The following is a 20,463-nucleotide window of genomic DNA, read 5'->3' as shown; positions in this document are numbered from 1 at the left end:
AAGTACTATAAAATGTGTCTTGCAGAACTGCTGGAAATATTTTCCAAGTGGTTTATTTTTATTTTTTATTTTTTATTTTATTTTTTGCTCTCTGAAATGAGCTTAATATGCACTCATCATGGTAAATAAAATGCTCTATGCCTTGGTCCAGCCTCTGTTCTCTACGGAGTAGGCACTGCGACACGGTAATTGGCTGTCTCCTGGTAGTGAGGCTAGATAAGTTGAATGTGGGCCTGAGGGGTGCCTCCATTTTGGGTTGTAGTTTATTATTAGGTGAGGAAATTGCTGGACACCTCCAGCTGTCATTAATCAGCCGCAGAGTCAGACTGGAGCCAAGTGAGAAGCCTGTGGGTGGATTCGGCCCCAATGCTGTGGAAATACAAGAAGACAGAGACAAATGTGTTCCAGCCCAGCAGCAGTAAGCCCTGCCCTTTCACAGCCTTAACATGCATGTTCAAATTGATTTAGTCCATTTACCCCTCAACCCAACCATCTATTTTCCTTGAAAACTGACAGTTTTATGTGTTGCTACCATGTTATTATGTGTTGCTGCCCTGCCGGTAGCTATAGTATTTCAGAAACATTTACTTCCAGACATAAAGGATGGGTGAGAAGGGGGGTGTTGAGGAAGGGAGGTGAGGCTGAGTCACTTTAATTCCTTTTTTTATGGGGTGCAAAACATGCCCATCATGGCTCTTTCTCTCTTCCTCTCATTTTTAAAAAAATTCCTTTTCTGTTTAGATGATCTCCATGAAAAAAAAAAAAACCTTGAATAAAATTTCCCACTAGAGCAGCCCACCTGTTAGGTGATGTCAGTCCTGGGCTCATTCCTCCTCCTGTCGGATTCAAGCCCAGCATTTGCTCAAGGTCCTAAGATAGAGACTTGATGGTCCATTGGCAAAAACCAAGCACGGGTTGGGTCAAGCTGGAAAGCTGATGGGGTCTCTGTCTTGGGGCAGCTTTTGAAAGGATAGAAAAGATCTAGAAGCAAATTGTTGTCTTTGCTGCAGTGTAAATTCAGAAAAAAAAGGGAGATGGTAGAGTTAAAAACAAAGCAAAACAACAAGACTGTAAACAGCCTTTTGTCAGCTGCAGGGATGGCAGCTGAGACATTCCAAGTTCTTGTCCAATTGGAGACTTTTGTCTCAGGATAAGCAAGGAATCAGATCTGACCTCACTCTAACATTTTGGAACTGGATCAAAGTGCTCTATCTGAACATGGAAGTATATTTCTGGTTCTGAAGGCCAAAGAATAAAATCCAAAGTTAAAATAAATACTTAGAGAACGAAAGGAAACCACGAGACCCAAGGTTTGTCAGATACAAACCTCTAAGCTCACTAACTACCAAACTCTTATTTCAGCCAAGCCGGTGTTCAGTTGGGAGTCTGTGCATCAGTGAGCAGAGATTCTCCTTTGGCTCATCCTGCTTTTGTGTGGGAGGTGGAATATAAATCTCCATTGATTTATATTGACAAGCAAGAATGAAACGAGCAAAATAAAATGAAATCGTAAAATAAGGCAGTTTGATGTGTGTATAACCAAATAGGCGCTTTTCCCATTATTCCTTGTGGCTGAGTAGTCAGTTTTGCATGGTAGTTAAGTAATAAATTTCTGATGAAGTTATTATTTTATAATGAAACAGAACCAGGGAGAAGGATATTGAGTGAGACAGATGCTCATTTGCATAATCACATATAAACATACATATGTATGTTTTAAGAATAAAACTTCATTGTTTTAGCATGGGTTGAATCTGTGTTTCAAGGTTTTAGTTGCCCAAAGACAGCTAATGGGTGCTTTCTGGACTGCAGGTGGACTTGCCTGTGTGACATTAAGAGGGTGTTTGTGGTTACCTTCACGGCACCCACATTAGGTGTTAGTTCTCGTTTTCCCTGCAGTGTGCAGCATTTGCACGGTTGACTGTTCTTATCAGTGGCACACTGAAGCAGGGCACCTGTAGTCCTCCAGGAAAATAAAGTATGTAGTTCCTTCTTCCAGGCTATTGGTCTTTGTTGGATGGTGGTGCAATGGTTAGGAAAACCTCCCTGTTACACACTGGCCATGTTTCACTTCTGGGTTCAACCATTGTTGATTTGCTGCTACGAGTCATCATTGTCTCTTGTAAGGCTGACAGTGGCCAATTAAATTACTTTGAACTTCCTTCAGCAACACCTGAATTTTCATGGATGAGATTCCATGAACTATCACTTGATAACACAAATAGTTCTTTGTGATAGATCACAAAACTTGGTGGGGATTTTTTTTTTTCTTTATTTAAAGTCTCTTTTGAAAAGACATGGGAATATATGTATACAACCCTTACATTTTTTAAAAAAGTTATATTTCAGGGAATGTAATACAGAAGCTTTTAACAGTATTAGGAAGCGGGAGATGTGTAATTGCTTACTCTAAATCCAAAACCACAATGCATAGTATTCACTACTTACCTGTGGATTTGCTGGCCTAAGTATCAGTTACTGGTGGTCAACCATGTCCTGAAAATGTAAAATGGAATGTTTAGGAATTAAGTAATTCATAAGTCTCACATTACATACAGGGGAGAACATTTGGCACAGTGGTTGAGATGCTGTGCTGCTTGGGATGCTTCTATCAAATTCTCATGCAAAATGCACCCTGGGAAGCAGCAGATGACAGATGCAGTACACTGACCTCTGCTGCTCATGTGGGAAGCTATGATGGAGCTCCTGGCTCCTGGCTGCAATTTGGCCCACGATTATCTGTTGTAGATATTTTGGGACTGCACCAGAGGATGGGAAACTTCTCTTTGTCTATCCTCCCTGTCACTATCTCTGTTTCTCTGTCTTTAAAATAAAATGAAAATAAAAACAAATATTATAAAGTTAAAAATAGAAGTTATCACAACGGTTCAATTGGTTAATCTTCAGCCTGACAGTGCTGGCATCTCATACAGGCCCCCGTTTGTCCCATCTGCTCCTTTTCTGATCCAGCTCCTGCTTGTGGCCTGGGAAAGCAGTGGAGTATGGTCCAAAGCCTTGGGACCCTACATGCCTGAGGGAGACCTGCAAAAGGTTCCTGATTTCAGATCATCTCAGTTGTGATCATTGTGGGAAAGATGCAAAATCTTTCTCTCTGTCCTTTCTATAGATCTGTCTTTCCAATTAAAAAAAAAAGAAACAAATTTCATGCAGTTTTGTGTGGCATGGAAAATATTGCTGCATTCCAAAGGGACATGAAATGACTCTGTCCTGCGTATGTAAGAGGTATATGCTACCTTGCAGTTACAGTCACCTAGCAGCTGTTTCAGTTGGCTCTTGGTATGTAGCTTCTTTCTCTCTTTCTTTCTCTCTTTCTTTCTCTCTTTCCTTCCTTCCTTCCTCCCCCCTCTTTCTTTTTTCTTTCTTCTTTCCTTTCTTTTTCTTTCTCTTCTTAAAGAAAACTTTGCTTATTTATTTGAGGAGAGAAAGAGAGAGAGAGAGTACTCTCATCGACTGTATCATTCCCTGAAAGCCCATTACAGCCAGTTCTGGAAAAATTGTAGCCCAGACCCGGAAAGTTAATCTACATGTCCTATAAGAGCAACAGGGAATCTAACTACTTGAGTTATCACCACTGCTTCCCATGATTTGTATTAGCAGGAAAACGCAGTCAGGAGCCATAGCTGGAAAGTTTAACATAGGCACCTGAGGTGAGATATGACATTGGAATTGGAGTTCTACTTCCTAGGACAAATACCATATATCTTAGTAATAGCACCAGATCACAAGAGTGATTCTGCTGGCAACTTTTTTAGAGTATGTGGTTATAATTGCTATGTTTTATTATCAGTCACTGTTATGAATTTTACTTGGCCCAGTAGATAGATTTTATCATATGTATGACACATATAATATATATGCACACACATATATGTAAACATGCTATAGATAGAATTTGCTGCTGTCCTCAGTTTTAAGCATCCTCTGTGGATCTTGTAATGTCTCCTCATGGATTACAGGATATTAGGACAATGTTATGGGAGCCATAGTACAGAGCTCTTAAAAACTTAAAATTTCCCAGAAAATTAGAACAAATGACTTGCACAGCAATAGCTTAAATAATTAATATCTGTTAACATCTGGTCCCATTTTATTATATAAATCTTTTCTTTAACAAAGCAAATGAAAATTTAACACCTAAAACATTTTTCCTTGAATTATGCAGAGAAATCTTTCAGGATTCAGAAAATTCTGGATCAACACAGCAGTCGCAATAGAGCTGGCTGCCTTCATGTATTGCTCTCTTTATCTGGTCAAGAAGTGAGAAGCCCAGTAGTTCTCTGATGCAGAAATGAAACTTGGGAATGATCAGTAATGTATGTAAACTCAGAAATTAAAGACTTAAAGCTGTTCTAATTGCCTTTATATCTTAAAGAAGTACACCTCTTCAACTGGAAACACAATTTTTCAGTGGTTGTTTTAATCATGCAAGTTGTGTAAGCAATAAGTTAAGATTTTTCGGGGATGGGTTTTTACCAAGCGTTCCTTGGAAAGACTGCAATCCATCAGAAATATACCTAAGATGCTAGTAAGTGTTCACATGCTGCTAAAAGTGGATTTGTGTTTCACAGGGCAGATGGAGAGTAATTGAAAAGCAAACTTAATTTTATTGTGAAGCACAATTTATCAGAGAAAAATGCTCTTAACTTATACTCATTCTGCCATATGATTTTTTTTCCAAAGGGCTAATCTTTTATTGTTTCATTTCCATTGTCCTACAGGATGTTACTATGAATAAAATGAAAACTGCCCTGGCTGTCCTTCAGGACTAGTGACTGTGGAGAGCTGTAAGCTGGTGCAGTGTGCTTCATGTGCATTTCAGGACAGTACTGTGGGAGAAGGAGGAATGAGGGGCTGGGGGTGGGCAGGAGAAACAAACCACTGGAAGGCTTTTCATGGCATGTATCCAACATCAGTTACATCAAATTGTCTTATGCAGCATCAATACACCGCAAGAATGGATTGCTCTCCAGAATTACAGAAAATAAGACTATGCATGTTTCTCAGGACCTTGTGTACAACCGAGGTAGAAAATGGAGTGAATGATTTCCTCGTAATCTCATCTTAAAGCGTCCTCTTCTACATCCTTCAAAATGAAAGAGGAGAGGAGGAGGCAAGTACATAAAAGGGATCTTCGAAAAGTTCTTGGAATATTCAGATTATGAAAAAAGTATTCATTGATTTATGGATTTCATTTTTTTTTACACCAAAAGAGATTAACCTTTTAATCCCATTTCCATTTTCCTGGACATTTTGAAATGTTCTCTGGTGACAACTGGCATTGCCAGCCCATCCCATTATTTTATTCATACTGTAGCTAGTTTCAGTCTGTTGCTAGTTTTTTTTAAAGGATTTATTAGTTTATTTGAGAGTCAGAACTATAGATAGAGACACACCAAGAATTTAAATGTGCTGGTTCACTTCCCCAAATGGTGCAACAACCAGGGCTAAGCCAGCCACCCTGAAGCCATGAGCATCATACGGGTGTGCTACAGGGGTATAGGAGCCCAAACATTTAGATTATCTTCTGTTGCTTTGCTAGACACATTAGCAGGGAGCTGGATTGGAAGTGGAGCAGCTAGGGCAAGAACAGGCAGCCATATGGGATGCTGGCATCGCAGATGGCAGCTTTACCCATTGTCCCACAACCCTGGTCCCTGTTTTTAGTTTTAAGGAGAATGTACCTTTCCACTTTGTTTACTTTTGTTCCTACTGATTCTGTTTGTTTGTAACATAACAATCAATACAGGTACCGCCTGCTCTCCACCAGAATGTGGGTGCCTGGGTAACTGCTCAGTGTACTGCACTGGGATTTCTTACAATGCAGAGTTACAGGCTGAAGGAGCCCTTTGAGTATTTTTGTGGCTTGAGATCTGAAATTTAAACACTGATTATGGAAAATACCAACATATTTGCCATCAGTGCAAAATGAATCTTTACCCCAAATACAACTATTCAAGAATGGGAAGCTGAGATTTAAATGACAAAACAGCCATGCATGTGTGTGGGCATGCATATACAAATGTGTTTATATATATATATACACACATATATTACACATGTAGTTATATATCACTATATATGAATGTATATGTGTAATATATATGACATATACACAAATAAGAGTATGTGAAGAGTTCATGGAAAAATTCTTTAAAATTCTTTAATTTTGATGGAAAAAAATTTTGGCTCTAAAATTACAGTATTTGGAAAACATGTATTATAAAAAAACTATGCAGGTTTCAAAAGCTGTTTTGCATCCTGTAAACTCATACTTTTCATTCTGCTTTTTTGAAATAATTTTGGAGAGCTCTTGTACACATTTTTTCCTGGCTGTGTTAATGTATAATATAAGAAAAAAGTGATATGTATTTTCATACACTTGAAAGTTACCATGCTTGCTATGGCTAGTGCAGTTCAATAGATAGCAATGTCTTTTGGAAAATTCATGAAAAATGGAATTAAAAGATAGCTCTCAGTTTCCATAAATTTTGAAGCTTCCATATATATGTGTGTGTACGTGTATAGATATATTTTAAAGATTTTTTATTGCAAAGTCATATATACAGGAAGGAGCAGACACAGTGAGGAAGATCTTCCATCCAATGATTCACTCCCCAAGTGACCACAATGGCCAGTGCTGAGCCGATCCAAAGCCAGGAGCCAGGAACTTCTTTCCAGGTCTCCAATGCAGGTGCAGGGTCCCAAGGCTTTGGGCCGTTCTCGACTGCTTTCCCAGGCCACAAGGAGGGAGCTGGAAGGGAAGTGGAGCAGCCGGGATTAGAACCGGGCCCATATGGGCTCCCAGCGCATTCAAGGCAAGGACTTTAACCATTATGCTATCATGTTGGGCCCTTATCCAGGTTCCTGCTTGTGACTTGAGAAAGCAGGCGAGAATGACCCAAAGCTTGGGAGCCTGCACCTGTGTGGGAGACTCAGAAGAAGCCTCTACCTCCTGGTTTTGGGTCGATTCAACCCTGGCCATTGTGACCACTTGAGAATTGAGCTAGTAGATGGAAGATCTTTGTCTTTCCTTTTCTCTGTAAATCTGCCTTTCTAATAAAAATAAATCTTTTAAAAAAAACCAAAATCATAGATTTGTTTATGTGATTATTGTGTAATTCAATATATAAAAAAAGAAGTTGGTGAATACTAAAATTAAAAATGCTTATTTTGGCTATCAAAATTTTTTGAAATTCATACATACAAGGGATCTTCAAAAATACATTAGAAGAGCCAGGCACAATAGCCTAGTGGCTAAAGTTCTTGCCTTGTACACACTAGGATCCCACATGGGCACCTGTTCTAAGTCTGGTGCTTCCCATCCAGCTCCCTGCTTGTGGCCTGGGAAAGCAGTTGAGGACGGCCCTAAGCCTTGGCACTCTGCACCCGTGTAGGAGACCCAGAAGAAGCTCTGGGCTCCTGGTTTCTGATTGGCTCAGCTATGGCCATTGCTGCCACTTGGGGAGTAAATCCTCGGACGGAAAAATCTTCCTCTCTGTCTCTCCTCCTCTCTATTGATCTGACTTTCTGATTAAAATAAATAAAATAGTAAAAAAAGAAATGGAAAAACACACTATGAAAAACTCTGGGGTTTCAAAAGCTTTTTGCAAAACTAAATTTTTCATTCCATTTTTCCACAAAATATTTGATGTACCCTGTTATCTTAAATGCTGGCAACACAGAGGTGTGTCTTGAAAGCAGTTATGATACAATTTTGGATCACTGCTTAGGACAATTTCCCACCACTTTCTGTCTACTTTCCCCACCTTCCAATTAAGCCAACCAGGCCAGGAGGCTCCTTGGTTCCACAGTGGGGGAGGAGGGAGCCAGGCAGCAGCTTCCCAGGGTCTAGGCATCTCTAGGTGTCTGGGTTTGAGTTCCTGCCCAGTTCCTGGTTCCAGCTTCCTGCTAATGCTGTTCCCCAGCCCCAATCTCAGAGACCAAGATGAACTTTCACTTCTAGGATTTGGTTCTTTGCTCATTATGGGCTGGGGAATGAACCAGCACATGCATCATTATAGCTATATGTATTTTTTTCTTTCCTTGATTTATTTTACTTTATTTTCTAATAATACAATTCCATAGGCTCTGGGATTTCCTTTTCCCCTCCCCAAATTCTACCCCCCCCAACTGGTTTCCCCTATGTTATTACAATAATATAGTCCTTCATAAGAAGTTGTAAACCCATCGTTTCCATCGTTCTGTTATTTAAGTTTATCTTGACATTGTAAGTGTAGACAATGGCAAAGTGTCCAACGTCTTATTGTCAATATATATTTAAGTCAATTTTTGATTTGGAAGTAGAGAGTCATACTGCATTGCATCTTCACATCTGGATATGATAGTTTCAATTACGTAGCTACTATACATTCACTTAAATGAAAAGCCATAAAATAAAATCAACATCAGGAAGAAAAATAGTACATTTACAACATGAAGTAAATCTCCCTCTTAAAATAAAAAAGAAAAAATAAAGGCATTGGGAAAACACAGACAAGACATTTTATTAATTTCATTGTTTGAAATGATAAACAGCAGCCCGGTGGTATTGTGGTATGGTGGGTTAAACTGTCTATGACACTGGCATCCCATATGAGCGCTGACTGAAATCCTGGCAGTTCCACTCCAATCTACCACCTTGGTAATGTGCCTGGGGCAGCAGAAAATGGCCCAAGGGCTTGAACTCCTGCCACCTATGTGGGAGACCCAAAAGGGTTGGCTCCTGGCTTTGGTCTAACCCAGCCCTGGATTTCCTAACCATTTGGGGAGTAAAGAGCAGATGTAGGATTTTTTCTCTTGCTCTCTTTCTTCCCTCTTGGCGCTGTCTCTCTCTCTCTCTCTCTCTTTCTCTCTAGCTCTGACTTTCAAATACATAAGTAAGTTTTAACAGTAGTCACACTCTAACAGAGCACTCCAAGCTGCCAAGTACTACCTATGAACAAACTGTGCTTGGGGAGTCAAAATGTATGTGGATTTGGGAGGAAAAAATTTCCACCCAGCAGTCTGCATCCTGATTTCGTTTTTTCTTTTAATTATTTTACCTCTCACTGGAACATGCTTTTCCATTCCCCTTTTGATATCTTGTTATTCTGTGATGAGTCACTTGTTTTGTAAGTACACAATTTGAAGAATATGCAACCCCATCTTTACTCCCATCTTTGTTTGCTTTTTGGTTGGCTTTAATAAGTTTTATGGAACTTATCCTTGTGTGTATAAGCAACAGTTTAAAAAATTTTGTCAACCATTGGACAGATGATTAATATGGAGCTCAACATTGATTTAGTTACTGTTACATTAACTAATGCTTTCAAATGCACTGAAATCCGTTAGGTTTAGATGATAATTAACTGTATTATGACATGTTTTATCTTATATTTAGTTGTTAAAACCATGCTAGATAGCTTGTAGGAAAACAGGCCAATTTTCATGATGAATTGACACAGTTTATATTGCATAATTCAGTTGCACAGCTGTACAGGCTGGTGTATTCTCCAAGGCCCTTAGTTTTACTTGAAGGTTTACATCAATGAGACTCTACTCCAGTAAATCTAATTTATACTCAAAATGTTTTCTATGCATACCAATTTGTTAATTTGTATGCATACTAGCTTTTAAAAACTTATTTTCCATTTTACTGCAAAGTCAAAGGGGGAAGAGAGAAAGCGAAAGAGAGAAAGGGAGTTAGGAAGACAGACAGACAGAGATCTTTCTTCTGTTGATTCACTGCTGATATGCTTACAGCAGCTAGGATTGGGCCAGGCTGAAGCCGAGAGTCAGAAGTTCAACCTGGGCGACCCATATGGTTAGCAGGGAGCCAAGTACTGATCAACTGCTGGTTCCCAGGATGCACATCAGGAAGAAGCTGGTACAGAAGAGGCGGGGCTGTAACTTGGACCAGGCATTCTGATATGGGATGTGGGCATTCCATACGCCCTCCCCTGCAAAGTAATATTTAACATAAAATTAAGTGATATATATATATATATATATATATATATATATATATATATATACATATAAATCACATGTCATGTTAAGAATGGCATTAACATTGTGTCAAAATTTTTTCAGAATCATTCTAGTAAGGGATTCATTATTTAGAAAAAAAGTTATGGCCAGTTTTAGGTTGTGCTGGGTTAAACAATCTCTGCTCCACTTTCGACCCTGCTTCCTGCGGAAGTTCTGGAAAAATCAACAAAAGATGGTGCAAGTTTTGGGGCCTCTGATGCTCATGTGGCAGATCTAGACAACATCCAGGTCCAACCCTTGCTGTTCTAGCCATTTGGGAAGGGAGCTAAAGGATGGAAGGTCTCTCTCTCTCTCTTTCTCTGGGTCTTGTTTTTTTTTTTTTTTTTTCTGTAACTCTGCCTTACAAATAAATAAATCTTTTCAAAATTATATTTTCTTTCTGCTCAGTTTCAATTGAAGCCTTATGTAACAGTTATTTAAAGTAGATGTTCATTTTTATGGAATGTTTGTAGGGATTAAAGATCAAGAGCATGAATATTACATTGAATTCATAGACTGTGAAGTGTTCCCTTTCTGTCATCATAATTTGTTTGATGTCATAAAACATGAGAAAAGTCAGTCCTGGCACGGTGGCCTAACTGAAGTCCCAGCTAAAAACCTTGCCTTGAACGGGCCAGCATCCCATATGGGCCCGGTTCTAATCCCGGCAGCTCCACTTCCCATCCAGCTCCCTGCTTGTGGCCTGGGAAAGCAGTTGAGAACGGCCCAAAGCCTTGGGACCCTGCAACTGCATGGGAGATCTGGAGGAAGTTCCTGGCTCCTGGCTTTGGATTGGCTCAGCACTGGCCATTGTGGTCACTTGGGGAGTGAATCATCGGACGGAAGATCTTCCTCTCTGCCTCTCCTCCTCTCAGTATATCTAACTTTGTAATAAAAAAAAATAAATCTTAAAACAAAAAAAGCATGAGCAAAGTCATTATTTGCAAATTTTGTGCATTATCTCATGGGATAAGATGCACAGAGATACAGAATTCACTCTAGCATTGATCCAACCATCAGTGAAGCTGTGGTCTTGCTTATACTTACAAACAATATTTGCAAATATTAGTAAAGATAAGAGTGGTCGGTGTGGTGGCACAATCAGGCCAATTGTCAGCCTGCAGTACAGGCATTCCATATACATGCTGGTTCATGTCCTGGCTGCTTCACTTCCCACCCAGCACCCTGCTAATGACCTGGGAAAACAGCAGAGGATGGCCCAAGTCCTTGAGATCTTGTACCTATGTGGAAGACCCAGAAAAAGCTCCTGGCTACTGTAGCCACTGGGGAGTGAACCAACAGGTGGAATCTCTCTCTCTCTCTGTCTCTGCTCCTCTCTCTGTAATTCTTTCAAGTGAAATAAGTAATTATTTTGAAAATGTAAGAATAAGGAATTTATGAGAGTATTGTAGGTCCCGAGGTTATCTGTATTTAGTGACAACAGATAAAGTGATTATGAAACTCTTTGGTAGCTGTGGACTAATAAGATTGATTTGTAGGAACTACAGTAGGGATACTAAGGTAGGTTTCCATGGAACTTGTTAAAACTGTACTTCTCAACCATGAACACCCCAAGGCATTTTATGAACTGGAAAAGTCCCGGAGTGATAAAATTTCAATGTGGAGAGTATCGGCTCAACAGTCAGGACATTGAATTTCTTCATCAAGCTTCAGAAACTTGAAGTTCTTAAAAGTTTTAGGAAGAAGGCAGAAGAGTGCTTCCAGATGTTTCCAAAATAATTATTTTAAGCAGAATCTTTAGCAAATAAATTTTACGTTAGCTATGTTTACCTTTGAGGAAGTTCAGAAATTTCGACTTAAGGAGTAAATTTGAAGTGCATCCTGAGATTCAGTTTCTGGTGAGTATTATGTTCTTTTTCATTTCCTCTTTTAAGGACTGGTGAAATAGAAATCCACTCATTAAACAGTTGTACATTTCAGAGACTGTGTTGGACACAGCAGGCAATTGTGTTGCTAAATATTCCAAATGTTTTACTTCCACTTTATTGTAATTATTTATGGCCATTGAAATTACTCCTTAATGTCAGAAATAATGGATGGAGATGAAGCTGAGGTTAATACTGCATTTTTACTTGATGTTGAAGTGTTAGGATGTTTATTTTGTGAAGATAAATTTGTATAACTTCAATATCAAGAAGGTTTTGAGATCCATACACATGCTTACTATAATGTAATCATTTTGTTGGATGGAAACAAGTCCTGGGTACTGGGTAAATATCAAGCAATGATGATATTTAATACAGTTATTTTATGCATTTGGGTAGCTGAAATCCAAATATTGTGTCTTAAGTGTATCTGAAAGACATTTATGAGATTACCAGAATATAATCTGATCTGCACAGTTGAATTTCACCAATACTTCAAAATTTTCAGACAGTTGAATTTTATGGATTTATGGTTGCTATATTTACATTACAAAAGCGTAGGCTGTTTATTAAAATCCAATCAATAAATAATTCTTAGCAACTTTCAATTCAGGCAATTAGGACTTATACCTTCTTTGCCTTTCACGTTGTTACAACAGTAGTTTCAGTGTTTGTGGAAAACCAGAATTGACACATCAGCTTATTTTGGTGCTAAAAAAGTTTTAAATCTCTGCACAGTTTTTCCATAATGTGCATTTTCATTGAACTTTTGGAAGAGTGCTGTATTTAAGATTGAAGAAAATTACAGATTACTCTTCCTCCAAGTTGGGAAACGAGCAGCGCTGCTGGAAAGGATAATGAATTTAGCATTTAAAATTGTTTTCAGGGTTTAAAAGCTATCTCTGGATTCCAGAGGTGGCTCTCTTTGACATAAACAATCTAATCACAAAACGTCAGAACTGTGTAAGGATCACATTGGTGAACTACATCTGTTCCTATCACAACCTTCACAACTTTGGTCCTGATTGGCTTTCACTACTCATCGTTTGCTTCTGACAAAGTGCCCTTTCTTATATTCTCTTTAAAAGGACAACTTGCTGACTGACTGGCAAGGTAACTGACTGGAATTAGAACTCTGTGACTGAATTCCTATAGCGTTAGTGAAAACAAAACTACGGATGGATACCCATGTTATGCCTACAATTAACAGAGTAAACATCTTAATAGGCGTAGAAGGCACAAACAGATGTTCTAATTGCATGTCTGTGAGAAACTGGTGTTTACTAGTTCCACTCTGGCTTGGCCTTTGAGACCTCAGGAAGTTTCTCTCCCAGTAGGGATTTCAGTGATTTATTGATTTCAGTACAAGGAATATTTTAGAAACTAGCAGGATTTTTCTGAAGCTAAATGCGTCCTTGGGAAGGTTAGTATTAATTCACGCTTGAAGGGAATGCCTACTTTACTGAAACTAGGGTAGTGATGGCCACATGTACACATTCCTGCCTAAGTGGGAAGGGAGTAGAATCTCTAACACAGATGTGGAAATAAAGCTTGGTGTAGGGGTGTAGGATTTTCTTTTGCTTCCCCCGCCCCGACCTTTTTCTTTATTTTCTTTTCTTTTCCTTTTCTTTGCTACTAACCAAGCAAAAATAAAGGAAATAGGAATCACAGCAAACTTCTAAAAAAATCCTGGTTAAAACAGAATACTTTTGCTCAAAATAGTGTGAGAAGTATTTTGGGTTTTTGTTGGAGACACTTAGAGCCAAATAAAGGCTCAGAGGCTTGAAAACTTTTCAAATGTTTATAAAAGTTTCAATTTACTACTCTAATTCTGTATTAAGTTTCCAAATCAACTTTTGTAATTCTTCAGTTTTTGTTTGTTTTTATCTAAAGGAATCTAACAGTAATTAATAAGTGGTCTGTAGCTTTATGCTTCTTTCTTCTTAGTCATTCTTTTATAGATATTGGGACGTGGATAGGTCATCTCGGGCACTAATAATAGCTAATACTTTTCAACATTTATTGCATGCTATGTTTTGCATGTATGTGTCTTAAATAAATTATAACATTAAAAATATGCCATTACATAAGCTGAGTAAGTATGAAATCATCTAGAGACTGCTATTTCACAATAAATGCAGACAATATTTATCCTACCTACTCTTCTTAAGGTTGCTCAGTCTGGGCTGTTTACTGTGAGATTTGGCTCACATTTGTCATTATGAAATTAGATAAATGGTAATTTATTCTGTGACGAGCCAACCCTCTTGTATGTGCGTTGTCAATCTAGATCAGCAGCATTTGACAATTATTAGTCATATGTGATTGTTCGGTAATTAAACATGACTAGTCTGAATTAGCTCCTTGACATATTTAAAACAGTTTCAAATATTGCATTAATATTTTCATATACATCACATGTGTAAAAATAATTCAGGTTGAATTCACGTAAATGATTGACAGATACCTAACATAGATACAGGAGCCACCTTTAAAGACAAGACTTTAAAAACTGAAGAAGAATCTATGAGTGCTTGATGGTTATGAAAAGACAGAGGACAGCAGGGAAAATTGTGAAAGAATGAAATAAACTTGTTGTCTTCCGTGGAAACTTGTATTGTTTTATAGCATACCTGCTGAGTTTTCTGATTCTAAGTGCTTGAGAATTTCATTCTCTTGGAAATTGTTTTCTAGAAAACTGACCATAACACAAACAATTCTTGTTCATAGAAACAAAAAAATGTGTCCAATTAAATGCAGTTATTATCCTGTGTATATTAAACCATTTCTCCATTTGTACTTTTATTTCAGCACTTCTGTTTCAACTATAAACAATGATGTATTTTGAGTTCCTTTTTACAGCACCTTAGTGTTTCTTTATTAAAGAGTTAAATGTTTAATGTTTAATGCTTCTTACTCTTCTTTTTTCAATCCTGAGGCATATAGAACTTCATGTGATAAAGCAGTCCCAAATATGTCAATATCCTGATTTTTTTTGACTCACTGCACTGAAATGTCAGAATAATCTTTTTAGTTCAAATTCTTCCTGCGTTGAGGTTCTTTTCTTGTTTGCACAATTTCTCTTCCTTCTGCGACCTTCAATTTCTGCTCCACACTAGATTAAAGTTATTATGCTGGATAGTGTGAGCAGTTACCTCTGTTGATTTCTAGTTCTTTCTGATTAAACCTAATTCTTCAAAAAAATATATATATACCCACTTCGTCTTGCTAGCTCTGTGAGTCTACTTACAGGATAAATTTCTCAGTAGCATAAAAGTGGAATGGTGGTTTCCAGAGGCTGTGGGAAAGGGAAGGCCAGGGATATTTGTCAAAAGCTACAACATTTCGGTCATACAAAGATGAGACAGAGATCTAATGGACAGGGCATTATCTATGGTTAAAATAAAGCTTTATATGCTTAAAGGATATTTAGATGATAGGACTTAGATTAAATGTAGTTATCATGTACAGAAACTAGAAAATTGACTGAAACCAGAAGTAAACTCTCAGAGATGATGCATAAGTTTCTGGCACATATTGTAGTGATAATTTTACCCAAACTCATGAAGTTTTGTATATGATATATGTGCAACTTTTTCTATTTCTATATCCATCAGATCCCAATAAAGTAAACAGTGGGGTTCCTCCAGTGTGAGCTGGTGGGCTGTACTGAGCTGTGTCCCCCTGTTGAAGTGGCCCTGGGTTCTCCCTGCATTGAGGAGTCTCTCTCCTCACCCATGCTCATGGACCTGCACTGTGGCCAGACCGACACCTCGGAGATGTGGCATCTTTCCCAGCTGCTGCAGATTTTGTAAATTGTCTGTTCACACTCCAAAGGTGAAGTCAGTTATTCAGTTACAGTCATATTTCAGTAAGCACAATCATCTGTGACAGGACAAACAATATTTGTTAAAAGTTGTTATACGTGTAACCTACAAAGAGAAGAAATCAATCCTCATCACTAGAGAGTCATATATTATTATACTTAGAGGACAAGCAGAGGGCATTTAATTTTCCTTTTATTTCAAGGTTTAAATATTTTAAAAATCCAAGATGCAATCGTTATGTTTTCAAAGTACTAAACAGAGGAGGTTGTTATCTGTCAAGTTCAGAAAAAAATGAAGTTCTGATATGACTGAGCTGACAATTGTGACAAGGCTATTTCGACTATCTTCTCACAGACAACACAAACAAGCGATGCGTTTTTTTGCCATCACTCACTGTTTTAAATTTGCTTTTGCTGATCAGAGATGGTTTGAAAAGAGAAACTTTTTCCTAAAATAGAAAATCAATAAATGAGCAGCTGAAGCCAAGATTTCTGCTTCAAGGATTCTTGTTTAATGTAAGGCGTATTCTTTTTCTAAAGGGTTAGGAGTCACTTTTGTGTTAATTGAATTAGAAGTTCCTTTTTTTTTCTTCACAGTTTATATTTGATGAACAAGAAGATATTATGAATATTTAGTTAGCTTAACAAGTTTTCCTTTCCTAACACGAAAGCCAATGTAACGCCTTCTCAATTACATAATAGCTATTAAATAAGCCCATTGTTTTTGAGAGGCAGACCCCACTTAGTAGTTCTGAAAGAATTAATCAATGACAAATATAATAAAATTATATACTTTGGGCTGGAAAAATTTAGTTAAACCACCCAGTTTTACAGCATTAAACTAATTTTTAGACAAATGCTATAACTGAACTGTAAAAAATGTTAATTGGTTGAAATTTCTTAGGCATAGCCAAGTCTTCCTTAATCTGTCAGTACGAGGGTTTAGCTTTAAGCTTTCTGTTCATGTGGTCACCATGTTGTAATTTTTAAAGGGACCAGTCCTTGGAGAATTAAACAGAGACCATTTCAGTAATTAGCCCATGAAGGTGTTAAAGTTGTTCTATCGTCGCTAGTCACACTTTGATGTTGCCAGCTTCTGTTAAATAAGCCACATTTTAGGCAACAGAGAAGGAAGACAATGTAATAGAGACATTATTGCAGTCATTCTAGAAAAGGAAGAAAAGTTATAATAAGCTTATTTAATAGTGGCAAGAATATAAAATAAGATTTTTATAAATATTTATTTATTTGAAAGGCAGAATGATAGGAAGAGGAGGGAGGAGGGAGAGAGAGAGAGAGAGAGAGAGAGAGAGAGAGAAAGAGAGAGAGAGAAAGAGAGAGAGAAAATGTCTTCCATTTGTTGATTCCCTCACCAAATAGCTGCAACATTCAGGTCTGGGCTAGGCCAAAGCCAGAAAATAGAACTCCACCCTGTTCTGTCACATGGTAGGTAGGAGCCCATGTTCTTGAACCTCCATTTCTGTCTTCCCAGGCACTGTGAACAGGAAGTAGAATAGGAAGTGTACCAACTGGAACTCAAATATGCAATCTGATACAGAATGCCAATGTTGAAAGCAACGGCTTAACTTGCTACACCAGGCTATAAGACCCCAAAATCTGATTTTAAAATTTTCAGTTTGTTTTTGTACAAGTTGTAGCAAAAATGAAAGATGAACATGTTTTGATTTTATACAATGCATCTTGCATTCCAGATTCTATTCTAATGAATGTTAATTTGGAGACATGGTGAAGCTAAGTGATAGCACATCTTGAATCTTCTGCTTTCTTTCCAAACTTTTAGGAATTGTTGTACTTTCTTAAAAACAGCAAAACTATTGATGGGTGGTAATGTGATGTATATACAATAGGCCTGATCACAGTACAAATCTATACGTATAATAAGACCTGACTAATTAATGCCCCCCTCTCTTAAAGCTTCATGCTAGTAGCATTGTGAAGTCTCCCTTCTATTTGCTCAGAAAACATAATTGTGGGTTATAGTCATTGCAGTATGCTGTGTAACACTATGAACATACAGTCCTTCTATCTGATTCCCTTGCAAACTTCTAATAATTGTTGTTCTATGTTTTGGTAGAAATTTTCTTAGCTTCTACATATGAGGAAGAACATATGCTGTATGTCTTCTGTATCTGGCTTGTTTCACTTACCATTATTTCTGCCATTTTGCAGCAAATGGCAGGTTTCATTCTTTGTGTGCGTGTGTGACTAAATACTACTCTCCAGTGTACATATAACACACTTTCCTTATCCATTTATCTGTTGATGGATGTCTTTGTTGATTCTATGTCTTGGCCCCTGTGAAGAGTGCTGTAATAAATATGCTAGAAATAAGTACTTTTTTTTTCTGATAAGGATTTTATTTCTTTTGGCTTTATATCCAATAGTGGAATCCCTGGATTATATTGTAGTTGTATTTCTATTTTTAAAAGAAATATATATGTTACTTTCCATAGTGGCTATATTAATTTGTACTCAGAATAAAATATCTTTCCAATGTTACATAATCAATTTTTATTAGGTGTTAGTGTGCGAAATAAAAAATAGATTGAATTTAAATTCATGGTAAAAATTGTTGGGCAGACACACATAACAATGTATATCCCCAGATACAGTACAAGTGTCTCTACATCACTATTATTTTGGAGAATAAATGAAATTTTATGATTGCATGAGTGCCTTAGTAGAATTCTGAAAGCCAGACCTTACAGAAAGCTTGTTTAAAAAAAAAGCCAGGAAACTTAATCTTCCACATAGAAACTGAAGCTGAAATTGAGTTGAGCACAACTGAACATAAAGAGCTTTAGATATGGCTCTCATTGTGGAAACAGTAAGGATGTTGGGATAGTGGAAGATAAACTGTGTGGAAAGAAGAAGATCAAGTTATAGAACTGCTACCATCTGCTGCTTTTGCATGTGTCCTATGCTTTTTTATTTTATTTTATTAGTGATGATGTTTACGTAGTTGATCAGGAAGGGAAGGCCTGAGGATCATGGGTTAGTGGGTGAGACCCTTGTTTACCCATTTTCTTCTTCTTCCTGTATATGGCAGAGAAGGGGATACAAGAGGAGTAACCATGCCCAGCTTCCCAACCTGCCACCTGATGTCATCCCAAGTTCTCCACTGCGGAGCATTTCCTAGGTGTTCTGTTCATGTGTTTTTGACAGTTCTGAGAAGCTGCTAACATCACCACACCATGGATGAGGAAATCTTTCCAAGATCAATTGGCTGTGATAGTCCACTTCTGAATCTCCATTGGGCCAGAAATTTACTGTCAAGTTTCACTGGGGTAGTTGATCAATTTGTTCTGCCCTCCATCCTCAGGAAACCAATGGGTGCTGCAGCCCAGCCCAGCCCAGCCCTGCCCAACACATGCTCAGCCCTCATGAACCACAGGGGGAGCTGCAGCACCATCAGAGTGACCCTCAAAAATCCCCACTGGGCTGGTCCCCCAGCTTTGGTTCCAATGCCTGCCAGCATGTGCAGTGGACTGGTCTGGTCTGGCCCACATCTCATTGAGATCTTGTGTATATCATTGGTCATTGAAGCCTAACTCAATCCAACCAATTTCACCCTCCAGCACACATTCCTGCCAGTGGGTGCTACCACCTGTCCAGCCGGGCCCACCCCCATTTCTGGTACTCATGCTCACCAGTGAGAGTTGCAGGCCATTTAGAGAACAGCCCACAACCCCTCCAGTGGACCCATTCTTTGCTCTGGATCTTGCACTCTCTAGGTGGTTTTGCAGTGCAGTCTAGCTTGACAGGACTTGCCCCCAGTCCATCACTTGCCAGCTGATACTGCAGCAAAGCCCAGCCCACTTGCTCTTATTCTGGCTCATGTCTGTACCAGTGGATATAGTGGCTGGCTCTCCCGCTAACCGGTTCACGTATAGGCCAACAAGTGTTGTAGCCCTGCCCAGCCTGGTCTGCCCCCAATTCCAGTTCTCATGCTTGCCAGCATGAGCGGTTGCTCAGCATTGGAATCTCCACTACTCCCCTACTAGGCTCAACCCCTGTTCCTGGTCTCGTGTGTGCTGGTGGCCCAGTCTGGTGTAATCCATGTCACCTAAACATTTGTCAGTGGCACCTAAGCTTTTGCCGGTGGGTGCTGAAGTCTGGCCTAGTCCGATCAGCTCCCATTCCAGCTCACGCTGGTTGGAGCTGTTGCACAGCCCAGCACAGTCAGCCAACAATCTCATTCCTAAGGTGAACTGGCTGGTGATGAGGCCAGAACCAGTGCAGCCTGCACCCCAACCTGGTTCTGAGATCTGCCAGTGGGTGTTATGAATTGGCCCAGCCTGACCCACCTCCACACCTGAGCCCTATGTATGCTGGCAGTACTGTAACTTGGTCTGCTCTGGGCTGCTTTGGTTCTTGCACTAATCTGAAGGGACTGCACCCTGAAATAGGAGTTCTCCAAGCTCCTTTATTGTGTCTCCCCTCAGTGGCAGATCTCACGCACGCAGGTGGGTCCTTGGTCTAGGCTGGTTTAGTCCACCTCCTGTCCTGCAGGAATAGTAGCCTTGCCCAACTAGCTCATACCTAATCTGGTTGTTACCATTGGGTGTTACAACCCATCCATACTTAGTCCATGCCCTGACACAGCTCCCATGTGGCCCAGTGAGAGTGGAAACCTAGCCCAATCTATCTTACACCCACTCTGGCTTGATGAATGGATGCAGGAGTCTAGCCCAGTCTGGT

General features: G+C 38.9%; 1 long non-coding RNA gene across 2 annotated transcripts in view; it reads right to left on the bottom strand.

The window, feature by feature from the left end:
• LOC131480755 (uncharacterized) overlaps positions 1 to 1,058 on the bottom strand; it is a 53,236-nt gene extending 52,178 nt beyond the window's left edge. For both annotated transcript variants that reach the window (XR_009245786.1, XR_009245785.1), the window contains exon 1: positions 800 to 1,058. This is a non-coding gene — a long non-coding RNA (uncharacterized LOC131480755). The remainder of the gene's footprint in view (positions 1 to 799) is intronic.
• Between the last annotated feature and the right edge of the window lie 19,405 nt (positions 1,059 to 20,463).

This window comes from Ochotona princeps, chromosome 7 (genome assembly GCF_030435755.1).
Source record: "Ochotona princeps isolate mOchPri1 chromosome 7, mOchPri1.hap1, whole genome shotgun sequence".
Lineage (NCBI taxonomy): Eukaryota > Metazoa > Chordata > Mammalia > Lagomorpha > Ochotonidae > Ochotona > Ochotona princeps.
The sequence above is the reverse complement of the archived record's forward strand: the minus strand, read 5'-3'. Positions and strand labels throughout refer to the sequence as shown.